General features: G+C 40.8%; 1 long non-coding RNA gene across 1 annotated transcript; it reads left to right on the forward strand.

Annotated features, from left to right (window-relative positions):
- Positions 1–1,804: 1,804 nt before the first annotated feature.
- Positions 1,805–14,014, forward strand: LOC110202411 (uncharacterized). Its single transcript, XR_002322720.2, has 3 exons — positions 1,805–2,324; positions 7,816–7,945; positions 13,751–14,014. It is a non-coding gene; the product is annotated as an uncharacterized LOC110202411 (long non-coding RNA).
- Positions 14,015–20,863: the final 6,849 nt, after the last annotated feature.

The following is a 20,863-nucleotide window of genomic DNA, read 5'->3' on the forward strand; positions in this document are numbered from 1 at the left end:
ATCATTCTGTATCTGGTACAGCTCTTCGAAAGTGTCTAGATATCGAGGCAGCTGGGTGACACAGCGGATAAACTCCAGCCTTGGAGCCAGGAGGATCTGAGTTCAAATCTAGCCTCAGACACATGATATGTACTAGCTGTGTGACCCTGGGCAAGTCACTTAAGCCCGACTGCCTCACCAAAAAAAAGGCAAAAAAAAAGTTCTTTGGGGCAGCTAGGCGGCACAGTGGATAGAGCACCGACCCCTGAGGTCAGGAGGACCTGAATTCAATTCCAGTCTCAGACCAGACACTTGATACTTCATTTACTAGCAGTGTGACTCTGGGCAAGTCACTTAAACCCAATTGCCTAAACAAACAAACAAAAAAAAGCCTAGATATCTAGCCCTACAAAAATTGGGCCCTAGAAGGAGGGGGCATCTCAAGTCGTGAAGCTCTTCCATCCACGTCATTAGAGGGGACAATGGACCCTGTAATAAAATGCCACTGGCACAGCTGCCTCAGTCTCTTACTGCAGGATCAGATAAAGAACCAGGCCAGGAGACAAGGATTCAGACAAGGGGGATGAGGAAAGAGCTTTGGTTCCGGGGGGGGGGGGGGGGGTCTGGGGCAGGAAGGCAGGGCTTGTGGGTCTTTACAGGGGGCTGGCTCTGAAGGCACGATAACTGAATCTTTTTTAAAAATTTTTTATTAATTTATTTTGATTTATCAACAATCACTTCCATAAGCTTTTGAGTTTTAAATTTTTCTCCCTCTCCCTCCCCAGGACAGGGCACAATCTGATATAGGCTCTACATATACATTCCTATTAAACATATTTTCACAACAGTGATGTTGTAAGGAAGAATTAGAGCCAATAGGAGGAACTACCAGAAAGAGGAAACAAAACACAACAATGAAAGAAAAGGAGAGAAAACAGTCTGCTTCCATCTGCATTCAGACTCCACAGTTCTTTCTCTAGGTATGGATAGCATTTTCCATCATGAGACCTCTGGAGATGTCTTAGATCCTTGCATTGCTGAGAAGAGCTAAGTCTATCAACGTTAGTCATTGCACAGCGTTCTGGTTCTGCTCACTTCCCTCAGCAGGATAACTGAATCTTTTCCCAGGAGGTGGGGGCTGGAAGAAAGGACACCTGGGTTCTGATGGGCAAAGTCTGAAGTTTGTGAGAATGTGACCCAATGGGAAATCTTGAGAGGGTCAGCCAGGAAGGTTAGGAAGTGATTGGGAGTCTATAAAAGATATTTGGGGAGCTGGGCCAGTAGCCAGTCTGGGAGGCATGCTTCTGGCAGACCTGGAGAATGAGGCCCAATGGCAAGGACAGCCTGGAGCCAGGCTGTGACTGAGGGCCCTGGCTCAGACCTACCTGGGATCTGTACACACAGAGCTGGCTTCCAGAAGGCAGAGACATTCCAGGTTGCAGGGAAGGCAGAGCAGACTCAGCTCAAAGACTCCAGCTTCTAGCCAATCCACTCTGGGTAGGTCCTCCTGCCCAAGAGCACCACCCTGTCCAGCCTCAGAGGCCCCCCAGGATGGCTGAGCACTTTCCTCCAATCACACCCAGGGCCAAGAGTCAAGGACCCTGACTGCCCCTCCTCCCCAAGCCCACCCCTTCATCACGTACCATGATTCCCTTTTTCCCCCTAAACTCCTCCCAGGTCTCCAACTCCACCTGGGCCAACATCCACCGGGCTGGTCATCTCCGAGAACTCATCCTCTCTGGTGCCTCCCCCACCTCCCTCTCTCCCTCCCTCCCTCCCTCCCAGACCCGCCTCTTCCCCCTTCTAAGCAGAAATAGTGCTAAGATAAAGCTGCAGCCCCAGACTAACTGAAAGTGAGGCAGCCGTGATGTGGGGGCAAAGAGTGCCCTGGGATTCAAATTAAGGGTTCCCTTCCCAGGCCCAGGAGGGGGTTGGAGGCTTACTCTGTAGCTCATCCTGCCCCAAAAGAACTGCCATTGTTTCCTTTATCCTGCGTTCTGTCATTTATCTTCCTCATCCTGTTTATTCTTATCCTGTCCCTAATCTCCAGCTCCCATATGAAGCTCTAAAAATACATCATTATCCTTCAGGCTGTGCAGCTTTCTGTCTCTACAAGCCTGGGTCTTTTCCTACATCTCACCTTTGTTCAGCATCTTGCTAACCTCAGGCCGGTGAAGCTTTCATGAAATAAAGCTCCCCAGGGCTACCGAGAAGGTCTAAGTGAGTTCTTTCACACCTGAACCAGCTCTCCCAATTCTAAACCTCAACATAAAATGGTGCCGAAATCCAGGAGTCCAAATATTAACTGGACTCCGCCGATCTTCTCCTGGCCACTGGGATAACAGGTAAGTGCCTTTTCTTTGTTCTCTTCCCCAGACCTTTTCTGCTCCTACTGTCTCCCTGGCTGAGAGACCCCTGGAGTGCCCAGACACTGCCAGCGGTGAGTGAAGCTCCACTGCCCTCTGGGCGGTCAGTCGGACTGTTGAGCCTCATATAAGGGGCCGCCCTTGGCTGGGTCGGTCACATTTTTTCCTCTCAAGTGTCTTGGGACGCTAAGACAAGTGAGAGGCTGCTAAGAGACTGCTAGGTTGGGAAATTCAGGGAAGGAGATCTTAAAGAAAAGCGCCTAGTATTCCATTGTAACACAGCCTGACCTCAACGTAATCTAGAAAAATGATTTGTAAAGAGGATTTCTGAACAAGACAAGCTTAGTGAGAAATCTGGTCTCCAAAACTTAAAGAAAAGGCACCTTGCTCTGCTTTATTCCCCCTGCACCTTAGTTGATCCTGTGTTGTTCCTTCCCCTCCCCCATAGGACGTTGGGGAGGTGGGTAGGTAGGCCTTTGCACCTGGTTTTCTTTGGGGGTCCCTGCACCCTGTTTCCGAGGTCTTATTTTCGAGTACACGCAGCTCAAAATTCCCTGAAGGATGGGAATGGAGAGCTGGAATGCTTATCTGATAAGTCTCAAAGGTAAAAGAGACTGGAAGGTATGGAAGCCCCCTCTCCCTCCCTATCCCTTTTCTTACCCTGTAGTTGGGGTGGCTCTCCAAGCACCTAGGAAGGCCTGACTTCTCAGGTCTGACCTAATGAGTCTGACTCAGCCTGACCTCTCAGGCTCTCAGTCCAGCGGTTCGAGTCCATGGACCTGGGTACACTTTCCACAGCACAGAGGACAGACTCCCTGTCCAGAAGCGTATGTCCAATTCTATCAACTTTTTCAATTCTCTCAGCGATAGGGAATTGGGAAAATTGCAATTATTACCTCCCCTCTACACCCCGAGACTTCTAGGAACTCCAGCCAAAGGAAGTAAAAGGTTATTTGGAGCTGGAAATAGTCACCATATGTCTTTTTTAAAAAAAGGGCATTTATGGCTAATAATCTTTTCTTTTAAAGTGCTAAGAGAATTGGGCCTTAGAAATTAAAATGTTACCGTTAGTGATTATGAATCCAGATCTTATTTGCTCATCCAACTAAATTTAAGGTCACCTGATTGGTAATTGACTGGTTCTATGTCAAGCTTTAAATATGTGATAATTGCTTGTGGCATGGTTATATTTCTACATTTTCTTGTATTGTGTAATTTGGTTAACAGTTGTACCACCTGTGTTGTTAGAAAAGCAATTTCTCTTATAATCTAGATGTGGTTAGATCAAGAATTGTACTGTTAGATTATGAAGTTGTTAATTAAGATAAGGGTTTTCGGAACTATCTAGTCATAATTTCTTATCAACCCTGTGCAAGTCTCCTATAATGGAATTCCTATTGAGTAAATTTTCAAAAGCCTGGTAAACTTTGTTATTGTGATAAGGCTAATTTAATTGAGTATGTTCTTGCCTTGGTAAATGTTAGAGGTAGACGGGCTTACCTTTCCACAGGTAGAATAATGCAGAGATTTAAAGAACAGCTCCAGGAAGTAGTACACTGTAGGCGGGCTCGGGCTGAGCCAATAAAAAGTAGGTGGATTGTTCCATAAAGACCCCCAAATCAAGATAAGGGTAGAGCAAGCTCACACCAGTTAGGGTCAACCTGAGGACACCTGTAAAATGTTATTGCGCCTGCTTAATGAGCTTCATTACTATTATCTGACACACCCCGAATAAAATTAGAGCCTCATTAATGAGTCATGGGACTTATGACCAAGGGAGGGGGAACATACTTGATCATATCAAGGGGAAACATATAAGGAAAGGTGTAACCTGGCTGAATTCAACTGCATAAAAGCACACTTTCCCTTGCACTCAGGGCCCACCCCTCCTGAAGAGGGATGGAGCTCGCGTCTGGCCAGAAACGTCTAAATCCTCTGGACTTTCTCTGTAATAAATTTTCTTGATACTCAATTTTCCGTGTCAAGCCTACTTCTAACAGTAAAGAAAAAACCTAAAATTTCCCAAGGTAAAAACCTTTTGGTACTTAGGAGTTTGTGATTATTGAGAATTTTGATTTTATGGCACTTTGGGGATTTCACACCAACTTAATTCCAATCTTTAAGGCTTCCATCTAATTTACTTCATGAAAGTTTAGTGATTATTCCTTTTACCATCAGGATAAGTTGTAAACTTCTTTTTAAGAAAGGGAAATACTTTTTACTAAGAAATGTTTTGCAAAAATCTTTTTGTGTTATTTTTTAGAAGGCCTGCTAAATTTCCTTTTGCAAGCTAATTTGTTGCAGTAATTTGATACTGAAAACAATTATATCCAAATCTACTGTGAATTTTCCAAGTTTCATTCCTAGGTTTGTTGTAGCCTTGAATTGGCCTTAAATGGGTGCTTTCAGAAAAACCCAGTCACTGGTTCATGCTTCAGGTAGCATAAGAAAGGGCACTGGTCTCTCCAATGTAGATCTAAAAGGTTCAATGCTCCACTCTAAGTTTTTAAGGAGTGGATGTAGAAGTGAAAAAGTTAGGGCAGCTAAAACATCTTGGCAGATTCTGGAAGTTTTGAGATTGATCATTAAGGAGTTTTTAAACATCTCCTTACAAGCTTGTCACTCCCTTCCCCCGCTCCCTCCCCCTGAGTCAAGAGGGTTTCTCAGTGTGGGGATTCCAAACAGCCCGGGTTTTTTTCTGTTAACCCCTTTCATCCCAGATCAGATTAGGAAGAGAGTGTTTGACCCTTCCACCCTCCACCTGCAAATTCACCTTCCCCGACCTGGCTATAGGATGGAGGGGGAGGGGCAGCAGCTACAGTCTGGAAGTATCTTCCAGCACACAGCCACGAGGAGAGAGAGAGAGGGGATGGGTCAGGGTAAAGAAGCCAGTCTGCGTCTGTATTTGATGAGCCAGCCTTCTATCAACGACGTTTATATGATCTGGAAATGCAATTGTTCTCATCTGAAGTTTATCGTTTTATGTTACAGCTAAAACAATTTTGTTACCACTTATGAGAATTGTGCTGGTTTATGCTGAAACTGAAAGCTGGTAATTGATTACTGTGTGTATGTGTGGAAAGGGGCAGTCCTCAGGACTAGTCAAAAAGCACAGCCCGTAGAAATTTTAAAGGTAGAGAAGGTGGATGAGGCAGCCCCTTCTCTGGGATCCCTATCGATCCTCCTTAATTCTGTAAATTTGCCAAAAAGCTTGTTTGGATTATGGAGTTACTAAACAAGGAATTTAGCTTGCTGATAATTTGCTACGATATAGATATGATCTCTAGTGATTGGCTTTTGTATGGCAAACTTTTGATTAGCGAAACTTGCCATCTGAAGTAAAAGCTCATGGGACCATAACGAATTGTGTTTTGAGTTGTCTGATGGGTCATAAAAATCCATCTATAATCAATATTCAGTAACCCACCATCTGAGAGAAATGCCACAAGCTACTCAGAGAGAATGTGACTATTACAGGTGGAGGTCTGCATCTGGAAAAGCTGAGAGGACAGTCTTAGTCTCAGCCTAGGATGGGATCCTCCTAGCTCAGTTTCCCCATTGTGTTCCTTTGAAAAGGAATGTTTCCCACCTGACAACTCCTGAGTCTTGGCTATGAGGTGGAATTAATACTGCATGATTGGAAAACTATGATGTTTTATCTAATTGTGTTCTTGCTTTTCTTAAGCAACTTAGGAAATGGGTATTTGGCCTAGATACCTGCCTGTTACTAGTGATAATCATTTAAGATCAATTGAGCCCCAACAAGTGCCAAAAATCTGAATTAGTCTTTTCTTCCTGAGTGAACTGAGAATGCCCCTTCCTGTGTCAACAGTTAAAGCTGATCAAGAGCATTCTTATGTTTATTGACCACTAAGGCTTCTTTAACCCAGACACTACCTTGTATCATGGGAATTTTTCTCATCTTGGTGGTAAAGGAAACACAAACATCCTGGATCTGACATTTGCCTATCTTGTTCAATTCCTTTCTCATACTCTGGTTAAACATACGGAGATCATAAGCTGAGAAACACAGACATCCTGAGTTAGGGTTTAAATGCCCTTGTAATCTAGAGACGTTAAATCAAGAATTGTAGCCTCCCCCCCAAAATCAGGGAGAATGAATGGTTAGAATAAACTTCCAAGTCTTATTTACCTTTAAGAGGAAGTTTCATCTAAAATTCTTATCAAGTCTGTGTAAAAGTTTCCTGTGTTGTGGAATTCCTGTGTTAATTTGGAGATTTATGGACTACCACATTCACTGTCTGTGAAATTCCAGAATGTAATAGCTTTTCCTAATTTCCAATGATAAATTTAAAGACAAAGGAAAGAAAAAATACTGAGTAAATTTTTAAAAGGTTGGTAATATTTGTTATTCAAATAAGGCTAATTTAATTGGGTATGTTTTTTCATGGATTGTAAAAAACTGAATTTCTTCTCCATTACAAATACCTTTTTGACTAAGGAACCTTGTGAAATCTAGGAATTCTGTAATAACTAGGAATTTAGTTTGTTATAATACTTCGGGAATTTATTTATGTTACTTAAGGATATATTATACCAACTTAGTTTTAATGAATTCCAATTTTAAAGGTTTATTTTTGCTTTAAGGTGGAAAAGAGAGATATCTATCACTTTAAAGTTTCCAACTAATGTTCTTCATAAAAGTTTAGTTCTTAACATTAGGATAAATTTTAAATTGTTTTTAAAGAAGGGAAATGCTTTTAGAAGAAATGTTTTGAAAAAAAATCTCTTGCTTTGATTTCCTTTTTGAAGGCCTACTAAATTTTCATTTGCTAGATAATTTATTGTTAAATTATTGTAATGAGCTGTAAAGCAAAAGATATCTTGCTGTTCTGATCTGAATCTGTAGTCATTCCATGGCCCAAGCAAGAGTTAAATTAGTGTTTGAACTTATATGGTGATAATCATTTAAGATCAATTGAGCCCTGATAAGGGCCAAAAACCTGAATTAATCTTTTCTGAGTGAACTAAAAATGCCTCTTCCTGTGTCAGCAGCTACAGGACCAGATGGAACTGACCAGCATTCTTCCTGTCCTGTGATCACTAAGCTCAGGATAACCTGGGACCAGACACTCTCTTGAATAGTGGGACTTTTCTTATCTTGGCATCCTATGGACATATGTAGGGGAAACACAGATATCCTGGATCTATAATTTCAATTGACACTTTGACATTCTCCTATTTTATTGTATTTACAACCTATTCAACTAAGAAACTTCCTTTTCCATGCTATATGTTAAAAAAACATATGGAGTCTGTATTTCTTTTTTTTTTTTTTTTGAGTAACACAGACATCCTGAGTCAGAGTTTAAATATCCTCCTAAAATTGCTGGAGTCAATCAGAGTTAGAGCTCTGCCTCCATGTAACATGTTATATGCTGCTAACTTAAGGAAATAAAATAATATGAATTTACTTATCACCTAGCTTGTCTCTTTAACCAACTTTCAGGTCGACAGTAATGGTGCTGTGACATTGGATTGGAACTGAAGAAGTAGGAGAAAACACTACCCCAGCAATTCGAGTTGCTCAGGCGCCTCAGGATCCATTTTTCCTGAAGTCCTAACCTTGACTGGGTTGGGTAAGTTTCTCCTATTCCCAGCTTCCATGGACCTCCCACTAATTTGGTTGAAGTCCGAAAGAAAATTCCTTTTAAGCTAGCTCTGCGGTCGGGGATCAAGTCGAAGTTCAGAAACTCCACCTACTGTATCATTTAGGTCCCCTCTAGTAAGGATCGCTCTAGGGAAATTGGCTATGGGTCAGTCAGAAACTAAAACTAGAAATCCGGCTAACAAGACCACTGCCTCTCATATGTCAAGCCACTGCCAATCTGGTGACCATAAATATTGCCAGCACTGATGTCAGTTAACTAAAGATAACCCTAAATTATGTTGGCCACAATATGGGGTTCTTTTGACCTGTCAAAGTTACTTTATCTTCAAACCAAATCAAGTTTAAAGGCCAACAAAACATCTAGCCAGGAGTGGGAATGTTTTCATCTTTGGGTTGCTGAGATGGCTGAAGGAGAAGGAAAAGCAGAAGCCTCTTCCCTTAGACTCACAAAGCTGCCTCTGCACTCTTCCCTAGGCTCAGATTAATCCCCTTCCTCCTCCCCTTTTCCCTTAAAGGCTATGATCCTGAAGGGACTCAGATCCCCGAATTTAACTTCACTGGGATTTGCCCCTTTAAATATGCAACCTCAGGGGCACCCTGAGGAAGGCTTGCAAGATCCAGTGACATTTTCAGGTCTTGGATCCTTGGAAATTCCCCAACTCCCCTTCTTCAGAATAATAATAACAGCCAATTCGTGTTGGGGGTTTTCTAACAAGCCTCTAAATCCCTCTCTCTCTGTCATTAAGTGTGCACTATGTCACTATATTTGCATTGTGTTTGTCCTGTCAGTTTGTCTCTCGGTGTGTGTTTCTGTATCTGTATCTTGTAAGATTTAAAGTGCAGGCAGCCAGAGACTTCTAAGGACTGCAGCTAGGAAAACAACAAACCCGTAAAACTCCTTTCCTTGTGGGTCCAGGCCTGGCCAGACTAGACTTACAGTGAAAAGTCAGATAGAGCTAAAGACATCTTAGCAGATTCTGGAGGTTTTGAGATTAAGAAATTGGGAAATTGATCATTTTGAAAACTCTTGAGACTGGGGGTAATTCCAGGAGCTTGCCCTCTGCTAAAACACCTCCTCCCAATCCTGATTCCTCAGCATTCTCCCCTCCCTCCTCAGAGATAAATATCTCAGTATGGGGATTGTAAAATAAAAGAAAGTGTTGAAGAATCTTGGGGAAAACTTAGATCAGCCTTCCCCATCTGGCAAAAGGAGGAGAGGGGCAGCTATCACAGACTAGCAGTGATACTCCGTTATGAGCCCTGTGCCCCTAGGCACCTTGCAGCCCACCCATCTAGGCAAGGCCTAGGAGTATCATCCAGGTTCAATACATTCTGCCCACCCTGCCCCCAGCTGCTGCAAATGGCACCAGTGTCAGTTTATTCTGCAGCTGTGGGGAGGGAAGAGGTAGACAGCTCAGAACTATAATGAGATTCCCTAAGCCCTGCCACCAAGAATGATCACCACTGGGAAGGCCCTGGTACCAGCCACACAAGCCCCTGGAAGGCCTGGCAACAGCATTATGAGGTGAGAAGCTAACTTCTGCTCTTGGTGAGCCCCATACTTTTCTGTTTCAGTTTTGTAATTTATGGTATGTTTTTTTTTTTATCTCTGTTTGCCCTGTTTCCTGATTTGTAAAGGGAAAAATAGTAATGGTTGTTGTTATGGAATCAAAATGATATGATTGTAAAGTGCTTAACACAATGGCATATGTTAGACAACATTATTATTATCTCCCTAATTTAATGTAATTGTTCCAAACCTGATAACTTTGAAGTGGTTTTTAAATACCATGAGTAATAAGATCAATTATTTCTATAGATGATAATCTGGAACTGCAATGGATGTCACCTGAAGTTTATTGTTTATGTTATTACTATGTTTCTAAATTGTATTGTATTTCTAAAACTCTCTTAGATTCTAAAATTTGAGAGACCATTGTGAGGTAGAAATGATGCATATGGATTGGTCTTTTAAAAGGATGTGATACAATTTGATAATTTGAAAATTGTTAACATTTAATGAGGTATATTTGGTTATAAGCAGGTAAATAATTGGTTCTGTTTCAAGTTTTAAATACCTGATAATTGCTTATGGTATGGTTATATTTCTGAATTTTTTATATGGTGTAATCTGGTAAACAAATTGTATCAGCTATGTTGTTGAAAAAGCAATTTCTCTTATAATCTAGAGATGTTAGATCAAGAATTATTACCCCTCCAAAAAAAAACCAGGGGAGAATGAATGGGTTAGAATAAACTTCCAAGTCTTATTTACCTTTAAGAGGAAGTTTCATCTAAAATTCTTATCAAGTCTGTGTAAAAGTTTCCTGTGTTGTGGAATTCCTGAGTAAATAAGAACCCTTGGGATATGTTAATTTGGAGATTTATGGACTACCACATTCACTATCTATGTGAGATTCCAGAATGTAATAGTTTTTCCTAATTTCCAGTGATATATTTAAAGACAAAGGAAAGAAAAAAAATACTGAGTAAATTTTTAAATGCTTGATAATATTTGTTATTGTGATAAGGCTAATTTAATTGGGTATGTTCTTCATGCATTATAAAAACTGAATTTTTTCTCCATTACAAACACCTTTTTGACTAAGGAACTTTGTGATATCTAGGAATTCTGTAATAACTAGGAATTTAGTTTGTTAGAGTACTTTGGGAATTTATTTATGTTACTTAAGGACATCCTACATCAATTTAATTTTAATGAATTCCAATTTTAAAGGTTTATTTTTACTTAAAGGTGGAAAAGAGAGATGTTTAGTGATTATTCTTCTTAACATCAGGATAAATTTTAAATGTTTTTAAAGAAGGGAAATACTTTTAGAAGAAATGTCTTATTTGATTTTTTTTTGAAGGCTTACTAAATTTTCATTTGCAAGGTAATTTATTGCTAAATTATTGTAATGAGCTGTAAAGCAGAAGAGATCTTGCTGTTTTGATCTGAATCTATAGTCATTCCATGGCCTAAGCAAGAGTTAAATTAGTGTTTGAACTTATATGTATAAGGTTCAAATTCTGAAGTGTCTTATTCTTCCAGATTGAGAATAATTAGAGAAGAATAAATTTTTACACAAAAATTGTATAGGATAGTGGTAAAAGTAAGTGAAATTATTTTTCCTTTATTAAAGTATCTATCTGGTAATTTTAAAAGACAGGGGAGCTCATTTTATGGTTGGATCCTCACATTTTAGAAGATTCTTATACCAGGTACAGGATTTAGATAAGAACAGAAGCAGCAGATGATATATAAATTGAAGTTTCAAAAATGGAGAACCACATTTAAGCGATTGTACTAATTTATACTAAATCAGAATTACCTAGGAAATTCTTGATCTAAACCAGAGAAGCACAACTCCCTTTTTGAACTGCCTAAGAATAAAACCTATTGCACATGAGACATCTGGGATTCAAAAGGTATTGTTAAAATAGACATTGGGAATAGCTTACTGGGATACAAGGAATTTAATGTTAGTTAACATTGGTAATAATGATTGCATTGATTTGTATGGTTCATGTTTAAAGTTTTCTTGGTTATCTTGGTTACATGTAAATCTCCCTTCTCAAAAGTAGTCTATTGTGAGCCCTCTAAGTAGTTTAATCTGTACGTGATGATGTAATTATGCAATTTTGTGAATTTTGAGAAAACTTTGTTGTATTATTTGAACCTAGCCCTGTGTGGCTGGGAAAACTGAACCATCTCCTTGTGTTTTTAACTAAAGACTTACATTATGCTGTTTTCTCTCAATTATCAACTCATACATCTTCTAAAGAGCTCCTATCAGGTCTATGTGACCACTCCCATAGCTGCCAACTTCTGGATGTGGACTCAGTAATCGTCTGCAGATGCCATTCCAAGAGGACATCTCTTTCCACCCCCTAAGGAAGTTTTTCCCACACCTTTCTTTGGTCTACAGGTGAAGCCTTCAGCTTACCTTTGACCAAAAGGAGGAAATGATAATCATTTAAGATCAACTGAGTCCCAATAAGGACCAAAAACCTGAACTGATCTTTTCTTCCTGAGTGAACTGAGAATGCCCCTTCTTATGTCAACAGCTAAAGCTGATCAAGAACATTCTTATGTTTATGACCACTAAGGCACCTTTAATCCAGACACTACCTTGATGATGGTAAAGGAAACACTGATATCCTGGATCTAACACTTGCCTTTCTTATTTAAATTTCCTTTCTCATGCTCTGGTTAAACATATGGAGACCATAAAACTGAGTAATACAGACATCCTGAGTCACGGATTAAATGTCCTCCAAAAATTGCTTGATTCAGTCAGTTAAAGCTCTGACTCCATGTACATACATGTCGCTAACTTAAGGGAATAAACAATATGAATTTACTTATCCCCTAGCTTGTTGTCTCTTTAACCAACTTTCAGGTATGTCTATATGGCATAAGGTCCTTACATGTTTCAAAATAATGTAAGAATGCGTATTGGTATAACTGATTGATGGACCTAGCTGTTGTTCTATTAACTACTGAAACTAAATCAGAGACATCTTCAGTTTGGGGAAAAGAATTTCAGTGCAATTTTCTTAGAGGGATGTAACTTATGGAAAATTTTTGCATTAATGCAATTATCAATGCATTAATTAATTACATCAACTTTATTTAAAGTTTACTACTATTGTGGAAATAATAGCCGTTTATTCTGCATGTCCTGTGGTACAAACGTGTTTTATTGTGAACAACTTATTGATATGCACTATTTTGGAATTAATCACATATCCTCCCAAGTCTTTTATGGTAACTGTAGTAAAGGTCAGTCTCTTATAAGTAAATTTGTTTGTATAACCACTGAACTCAAGGATGGAAAGCCTCTACCTGCAGAAGTGTTGTTACTTATATTTACAGAGTGGAAACTTTTGAGGAAACAACAAGATCAGATAATCCTGTATGTCAAAAGCAAATAATAGCATCATGGGGCTCTCGGTTCCTTTCTTTGTTTTCCTCTTTTCTGACATGACTTTGAATGCCCCTTCTATTTGGGCTCTGCATATTGAAATCTGTTTGTCAGGCTTGTGTCACCTAGATTATTGGCTGTCCACCTGCAGATGGTCATGCAACAAGGATACCTGTTCCACACTCTCCTCATCCCCTGGATGCTGCTTCAGCCTCATTTTACTCCCATCCCCACCCCCTATTCAGACACGCACAGTTCCTTTGACCCTCTCCCAAAAGCATTTGGGTGAACGGTGAGACAGACAGGAGTGTTTGAGGCAGATGGAGCAAGCAGGATGCAGGATGTGAGCTATGGGATAAGATGCAGGGTGGGACCAGCCAGAAAAGTCAAAGGAGACTATGCATTGAAGCCTCTCACTATGGGGACTTGCCTGTGTGCTTTCTAGCTATGCTGTGTTCTGGACCCTGCCATGGACCACTTCTCCTATTATCTATATTCCTGATTTCCACCTTGTGCCTAGGGTTAGGCCTGCTTTCCTGGGACTGGGAATCAAATGCTTTAAATTCAAAATGCTCCTGTGGGGCAAGGCATTGTACATGATTGCTGGGTGTGTCAACTAGCTTGTGCCCCACAGCTCTCCCACTATTCCCTGAAAACTCTGCATGGAATTTATCCTTTGAGCACTTGAATGATTGTACAGGCAGCCTCTTGGATGCCAGACATCCACTACAGTCTGATATCTCCCCCTACATCCTGCTGGAGGTCATGGTTCCTCCATCATTTTACTTATATTTGGTCTGTGTTTGTTTAACCTGCTGGTCTGATTTGTGTCTTCTTACCTGCAGAAATTCCACTTTCAACTCTTAGGATACCAGCCCTTACCCTGGGTATCCCTGAGTGGTTTGCCTCTCTCCACCCTGGACTCAGCTGGCACTACATTCCACACCTCCACACTGACCACCCTTCCTCAACCTTTTATCGGCCCTTGAAATGGACTCTTCACCTCTGTTCAGCAGGGAGCAGTACTGAAGATAAAGACCTTCGCCCCTTTTCCCGAAAGATTTCTCCTGCCTATTGTTTGAGTGGGTATAATTAAATTTAATAATTAAGTTTAATAATTTATTGTAAATTTGTCTTTTCCCCTCCCCTCCATTGTGTCAACCTTGAAAGTCAGTTAAAGAGGCAACAAGCTAGGTGATAAGTAAATTTATGTTGTTTACTCCCTTAAGTTAGTAACATGTACATGGAGCCAGAGCTTTAACTCTGACTGAATCAAGCAATTTTAGGAGGACATTTACACCCTTACTCAGGATGTCTGTGGGATAGAAACGAGCAAAGTACTTGACTCAAAGAGAGAGTCAATGGAGGAAGATGTTTATTTCATTTCTTGCAAGAAGAGGGTATGTTGCTCCCAAAAAGCACAGACGCCAGTACAGAAGCAAGAGTAAGCTCTGATACCTTCAGGTGTGTCACATAAGCTAATTGATCACATGCAGACGCAAGAACAGCTGTTAGTTATTTGTCAATACTTGTAGTGTATATACATGTGTGTATGTATTTAGGGTCAGGTTAGGGTTAGGGTTACTATGGTATGTAGAGTACCTGCTAATCAGGACACACTAATCCATAGGCATCCTGTTTTTACATTAAGTTCTGTGGAAACAGAAAATTTCACAAACATCTTCTTTTCACATGTGTCACTGAGATTTATGGTCTCCATATGTGTTTAACCATAGCATGAGAAAGAAATTTTCTTAATTGAATAGGCTTTAAATACAATAAGATAGGGGAATGTCAAAATGTCAATTGAAATTATAGCTCCAGGATATCTGTTTCTTTTACCGTTAACATGACATAGCATAGTATATGTCCTTCATTATCTCTACCACGAATTCCATGGTGCCATTGTTGAACCAGGAAGAAGCTTTATTAATGACCTGGGAAGGCTGGGCGTCCCCTATGTGTGAGAGCATGCACGTGAGAGCACATGTGTGGACAGATGGACACCTTTTTATTCCCTATTCCCAGTTCAAATTTCCTTCCCGTTTTCCCATTGGCTGGGTACTATAAATCCAAAGCACCTAATTTTCCCATGTGAGTCCCCACCCCTAATTACATCTCCTACTCCCCACAATTCAGCAACTAGGCTCTTATTTGGGAACACCCCTTTTATGTTAACTTCAGAACTGGTTTTCAGCAGGTTAGGCTATTCACCACCAATAGTGTTTTCTTATTCTAATATAGCTTCCTTTGTTCAACTTCCACCTAGCCTTTTAGATTACATTCCTTAAGTTCCATGTGACTTTTGTGTAAATATAAAAAAATTAGCTATTTCTCACATTCTCTCCCACTTTAAACTGACCTCAATGCTGTCACCTAGGCCTCTAATTCCTGATTGAGTGACATGCAGAAGCAACATTCCCCAACCACATTTGCCACATCCATAAAATACCAAGATCTTAGAAAAGTCCCATTACTCAAGGGAGTGTCCGGATCTAAGGCGCCTTAGTGGTCATAAACAGAAGAACGCTGGTCAGATTCATCTGGTCCTGTAGTTGCTGACACAGGAAGTGGCATTTTGAGTTCATTCAGAGAACAAAGAAAAAATATGTCTATTATGTTGGGGTGCTTCTTCTGGTTGATTAGTTCAGGCTTTGGCCCTTATTGGGGCTCAAATGATCATCAACTGAAATTCTGATGATGTCATATTGCATCACGTAACCATTTATAGCATCTTATTGTAAACAAGTCATTCCATGCACATAATCCTGCAGATGCATGCTGGACTTCTTGACAACGTGCAAAATGCCCACCAACACTTGCCTGTTAAGACCCTTGTGGGTAGACTTGACCAGTCTCTAACCTGAGAATGCTTGGAGCCAGAACAAAGCAGGCCTAGAGAGCCAGTAATCAAGTAGTTTAATTAATCAGTTTCAGAGTGAGGAATGTTCCCTTAGCTGAAGAAAAAGCACAGGTTATATACTTCAATCACAATGGGGGGGAAGGCAGATTATAGTAGTTTAGTGGCTTCCCATGAGAAACCCACAAGCTCCACAATACAATTCTGCAGTCACGTCTTTGGGGGTCGTGACCCCCTCCCCTAGAATGAAGAATCAGAGTTCTGTGATGAACAGGTTCAACAATCTTTGATTCAATTTACTTAAGGTCCAGTGATTGTGAGCTTTGTCAGAGTTTTGATTAATCAGTTTAAACTGCATTGTGAGCTCTGACTCCCAAGCCAGACAGCCAGATCTTGAGAAAATTAAGTTATTAGTATATTCATTGTGCATATCATATCAATTAATATGAAAATTCTAATTCCTTCTCACTGGAAATAGTGAATCCCATAATATGAAATGCTTAGAATAAAATGTAAACTATAATAAATCATGTAAAATACAATACTAATTGAAATTAGAAATTGATGTTCTACATGATATTATTTGGAAAATAGATCCAGGTGCAATAAAATTCTGGTCCTATTTTAAATGTAGGCAAACAGTGTTAAGTCACTTGCCCAGGGTCACACTGCTAGTAAGTGTCTTGAGGCCAGGAAAAAGCTCAGCACTCTATCCACTGTACCACCTAACTGTACCTGTCTTCCATTTACTTAAACACAATAAAACTTTGTGGATGCATTCTTGCAGCAAATATTGGCATTTAATAGGCCCTGTCATTGTAAGGAGGAGAGACAGAAAGGATGTGAGAATGATAAAGGTAATATGCAGTATAGCATGCTGGACCAATCATAGATTGGTCTTCTCCAAGCTAAACATTAGCATTCAACAAAAGTAGTGGCCTAATGAAAGACAAACTACCAGAATACTTAATGTCAACAGATGAGAGCTATTCTCTGAATGGGAACAGTTTTTTGCTAACTTGGAGGGAAAGCCAAGCCAGTACACGGTTGACAACAGTAGAGCAGAAAAGGAGCAGGCAGCTTTCAGGGACTTGTTGGATAGCAATAAATTTGCTCATCTGGGCCTGCATTCTTGAAAACATCAAGATTGGTTTGTCAAAAATGATGGGGAACCAAAGAGATCACACAAATGGGAAAAGGACCCACATGTACAAAAATATTCATGGCAGCTCTTTTTGTGGTGGCAAAGAATTGGAACTTGAGAGGATACCCATCAATGGGGAAATGGCTGAGCAAGCTGTGGTATATGAATTCAATGGAATACTATTGTGCTATAAGAAATGATGAACAGGCTGACTTCAGAAAAACCTGGAAAGATTTGTATGGTCTGATGCTGAGTGAAGTGAGCAGAACCAAGAGGACTTTGTACACAATAACAGCCATGTTATGCAATGACCACGAGTGTTAAACTGAACCCTTCTCAGCATTATGAGGATCTAAGACAGCTCCAGAGGCCTCGGGATGGAAAATGCTGTCCACATCCAAAGAAAGAACTATGGAAGTCAAATCGCTATCACTTATTTTTACCTTCTGTTGAGTTTTGTTTCATCTTTCTGATGGTTCCTCCTATTGGTTTTAATTTTTACTTACAACTTCACTAATGTGAAAATATGTTTCATGGGAATGTAAATGTAAAGCCTTTATCAGATTGTGCGCCGTCTTGGGGAGGGTTGGGGGGAGAAAGGGGGAGAAAAATTTTCAACTCAAAAGCATGTGGAAGTGATTGTTGATAAATCAAAATAAATTAATAAAATTGAAAAAAAAAAAAGAAAAGTGATGGGCAACTTCAGAAGCTGCTAAATGAGAACGCCACAGGGTTTACCAGCAGGATAGCTCATCTGTCTCTAAGAAGGCAATGTTCAACTCCATCAAAAGTAAAGTGCAAGCAAAGCTTAGAGAGATGCAGGATTCTTTTTTTTTTCTTTAACATTTTTATTTAAAGTTTTGAGTTCCAAATTCTATCCCTCCCTCCTTTCCCTCCCCCCTCCCTGAGACAATAAACAATCAGATACAGGTTATACATGTGCAATTCCATAAAACATTTCTATATTAGTCATTTTGTACAAGACTCGAATAAAAGAAAAAAATAAGAGAAAGTGAAAAATAACATGCTTTAGTCTGTATTCAATCAATATCAGTTCTTTCTCTGGAGGTAGATAGTATGCTTCATCATTAGTCCTTTGGAATTGGCTTAGATCACTGTATTGCTGAGACTAGCTAAGTAATTCACGATTCTTCATCAAACAATATTGCTGTTACTGTGTAGAATGTTCTCCTGGTTCTGTTCACTTCATTATGTATCAGTTCATGTAAGTATTTCTAGAATTTTCTGAAATCATCCTGCTTGTCATTTCTTATAGCACAACTATAGCACAACTAGAGAAGGCAGATGAAATTCTGGAACAATCCAAAGCTCTTTTATGATACCTGAAGGCTATTTATGGGCCAAAGACCTATGGTGCATCTCAACTATTCTGTGCTGATGGAATCATATTGAATAGTGACAAGGACATGATCCTGGAGGGATGGGCTGAACACTTCCACAGTGTTCTGAAGAGATCTTCATCAACTGTTCCTGCAAAACATCTTACTTCTGAGTGCCACCTGTTCCTAGGAAAGACTGTCCATTCCTCACCCTGACTCCTCCCCATATCTCCCTTTGTGGTTTTCAAACATAAATTGTCCCTGCCACTCCTAAGCTGTGAGCACCTTTGCACTTTGCACTGAGGTGCTTCAGCACTAGTGTCTGATTTTCCTCCTAATAAAGCTTTTCATCTTTTAACTCAGCTTGGGTTCCTCTGCCTTTTGAGTGAAGGAGGCCTTCACCTGGTTGACAAAGTCAATCCCTCTCTAGCTGAACTTCCAACTGAAGAAGAGATTTTGAATGCCATTATTCTCCTCTCATGTGGCAAAGCACTTGGTGCTGATTCTATTCCAGCTGAGATTTACAAGGAAGGGGGCCCCCTACTCATACAAAAGTTGATGGGCATTTCCCAAGTTATATGGCAAGAGGTTATCCCTCAGGAGTTCAAGGACACCTCTACTATCCATTTCTTTAAAGGTAAAGGTAAATAGATTGTCCTGTGACAATCACCGTGGTGGTGGTAGGGTGAACTTCTCTCTCAGTCATTGCTGGCAAGATTCTTGCCAGAGAGTTCCTTAGTGGGTTGATCCTTCACCTGGAAGATGGTCATCTGCCAAACAGCCAGTGTGGCTTCAGAAAGCATTGAGGAATGGTCAATATGTTTGCTGCCCAACAACCCCAAGAGAAATGCCAGGAGCAGAACAGAGGTCTGTACACATTTGTCAATCTGACCAAGGACTTTGATACTGTCAGTTATGAGAGCTTGTGGATAATTATGCCAAAATCTGGTTGCCTGGTGAAGTTCATCAGCATTGTACTTCAAATGCATGACAGCATGCTTGCCTGGGTTCTGGATAATGGACGATGCTCTCACACCTTCTCAGGCACCAATGGAGTGAAACAAGGCTGTGTGCTTGCTCCCATGCTTTTCTGCATGATGTTTACAAGCACGTTGTCGTTCACCTTCAATGAGGACAAACAGGGCATCCAGGTCAGCTACTGCACTGATGGTAAATTCTTCAACTTGAAAAGGCTACAAGCCAAGGCCAGAGAGGAAGGAGTGTTGGTGCATGATTTTGTTTGCAGATGACTGCACCCTTAATGCAGCCTCTGAAGCCGAGATGCAACAAAGTATGGATGGATTCTCTGCTGCTTGTGCTAATTTTGTCCTAACAATTAACACCAAGGAAACACAGGTGCTCCATCAGCCAGCACCATACTACTCATACATGAAACCACTGGTTACAGCAAATGGACAAGTTTTGAACGTGTGGATAAGTTAGCTTACCTCGGCAGTATACTTTCTAAGATGTACACATTGATACTGAGGTTGACACACACATTGCCAGAGCTAGCTCAGTGTTTGGGAGGCTATGAATGAAAGTGTGGGAGAGAAGAGGTATTAGACTGACTATTAAACTGAGGGCCTGACGAGCTTATTGTTATATACTTGTGGAAGCTGGACAGTGTACTAGCACCATGCCAGGAAACGGAATCACTTCCATTTGAATTCTTAGGAAGATTCTGAAGATCTCCTAGCAGGATAAGATACCAGACACTAAGAATGTTTCTCAAACTAAATGGTTTTCTGTAATTCACTTTCCCCCCCCCTCCCCTCCCACTTGTGATTTATGTATATAATCTGTCTTCATTTTAGCAAGATGGGATTCTAACCAGGAGAATTCTTGATTTGCAAATCTTTTCCTTACATTGAAACTAATTAAATGGCTACCTGATTACTGGAACATTGATTGCTGTCAGAAGTTTTTAAGGGGTGGACACAGAAGTGAAGCTGAACTCTCCAGTACTGGGGGAGAAGGGACAGGCACCACTGGATTTTTTGCAGGGTCCCATCTTGTCTTGACTGGCAGGTTTGACACTCCCACTCTCGCTCCACTAAGGGCTCAGCTTTTGATCAAGATTAGCCCTCATTGTGAAAAATGTTCTTGGGGGGGTGCGGAGCAAAGATGGCAGTGTGAAAGCAGTGGCTTGCTTGAGCTCTCCCCCAAACCCCTCCAAATACCCATAAAAAAATGGCTCTAAACAAGTTCTAAAGCAGAAGAACCCACAAAAAGACAGAGTAAAACAAATTTCCAGCCCAAGACAGCCTGGATGGTTGATTGGAAAGGCATGTCGCACGTGGGGGGTGGGGGGAGCGCAGGTCAAAGTGGGCACGCAGGCCACAGCAAACCTGGCGCAGGCCTCAGAGGATTGAATCATTGGCAGCCGTGGCGGCTTCCAGACTCCTCAATCCACGAACGCCAAAGACAACTTACAAGGTCAGTGAGAAAAGTCTGTTTTTTCAGGGAGAGAAGAGCTAGGTCAGAGCTAGTTCCAGAGCACAGAGTGTGGGCTCCAGGGGTGGTGGCTGTGTCCTGAGCTTCCAGCACACAGACTGAGGGGGAATCAAGTGGCTGATCTGAGGGGGACTGCAGGGATCTCTTTGCCAGTGCT

This window comes from Phascolarctos cinereus, unplaced genomic scaffold (genome assembly GCF_003287225.1).
Source record: "Phascolarctos cinereus isolate Bilbo 61053 unplaced genomic scaffold, phaCin_HiC Scaffold_4;HRSCAF=312, whole genome shotgun sequence".
In the NCBI taxonomy this organism is placed as follows: Eukaryota; Metazoa; Chordata; class Mammalia; order Diprotodontia; family Phascolarctidae; genus Phascolarctos; species Phascolarctos cinereus.